This window comes from Cyprinus carpio, chromosome A25 (assembly GCF_018340385.1).
Source record: "Cyprinus carpio isolate SPL01 chromosome A25, ASM1834038v1, whole genome shotgun sequence".
Classification (NCBI taxonomy): Eukaryota; Metazoa; Chordata; class Actinopteri; order Cypriniformes; family Cyprinidae; genus Cyprinus; species Cyprinus carpio.
The window spans coordinates 15,229,884-15,230,882 of record NC_056596.1 but is presented as its reverse complement, the minus strand read 5'-3'; positions in this window follow the sequence as shown (position 1 = coordinate 15,230,882).

The following is a 999-nucleotide window of genomic DNA, read 5'->3' as shown; positions in this document are numbered from 1 at the left end:
CTGGTGCTCGGTAAGTCTGTCTCTTTTAAATCTCCATTAAAACACAATTTAGATTGTATAATAAATGTATTAAAAATTAACAACAACAAAATCTGTATTTTTGAAATAATACACACACAAATATATAGTTTCACAATAACTACTTTATTTGGGCTATTCTCATGTAACATACTCAGAATAAACGAATTATTCACTTTGTCATAATGTGGCTCTATTATGACGTTTTATTCAGTTGTATCATGTTTTTCTTGTATTAATTTCTATACTGTGTTCACATAAACATAATCTTTTATTGTAGAGTATCATGTACTAAAAAGAGATCTGGCAGTAAAAGTAGAAATGGAGATACGTTCTGTAGATCAATCAATGATTTGAAGATCTTGCTTATAATTTAGTGCTTATCTATTCATTTATTATGGTCAAACAATCCTCTGTTTTGAAAAAGTGGAGTTACATTTGAGTTGAATTATCACCTAACCTAAAATGTATAAAGACTATTTAGGGATATAAAAGTACTGGAATTAAAGCCATTAATAGCTTAGTATTGTTTCGTTATATTTATAAGGTTCATGGGATGGTGTAGTTTGTTATATCAGCCACTTAATATGTTGGATTGGCTGTTTTAATTCTAATTAGCAATGATACTTTTCACTTGATCTGACTGCAGTCATGAATGAAGTTTGAAATCGAGTTAAACTTTTAGACATATAAACAAAAGAAATTGTAAGAGTGGAACATCTAACATAAAATTGAAAAATCTTTATGTCGGGGTATAAAATTAAATTCTTTGTAAGCTTGTTTCATTTTTGAGGTTTGATTTAAATGTATATAGTGATTGTGTAGTTCGTATATTGTATATTATATAATGATACAAAATATTGAATAACATGAATGATGAGATTGTTGTGTTTTTACTGCGTTCCACACGTCTGCTGCTGAAAGTCATGTTGAAATGCTGTGAATGCTGCAGGGCAGAAGAGTGCTGGAGCTGCAGTGTAT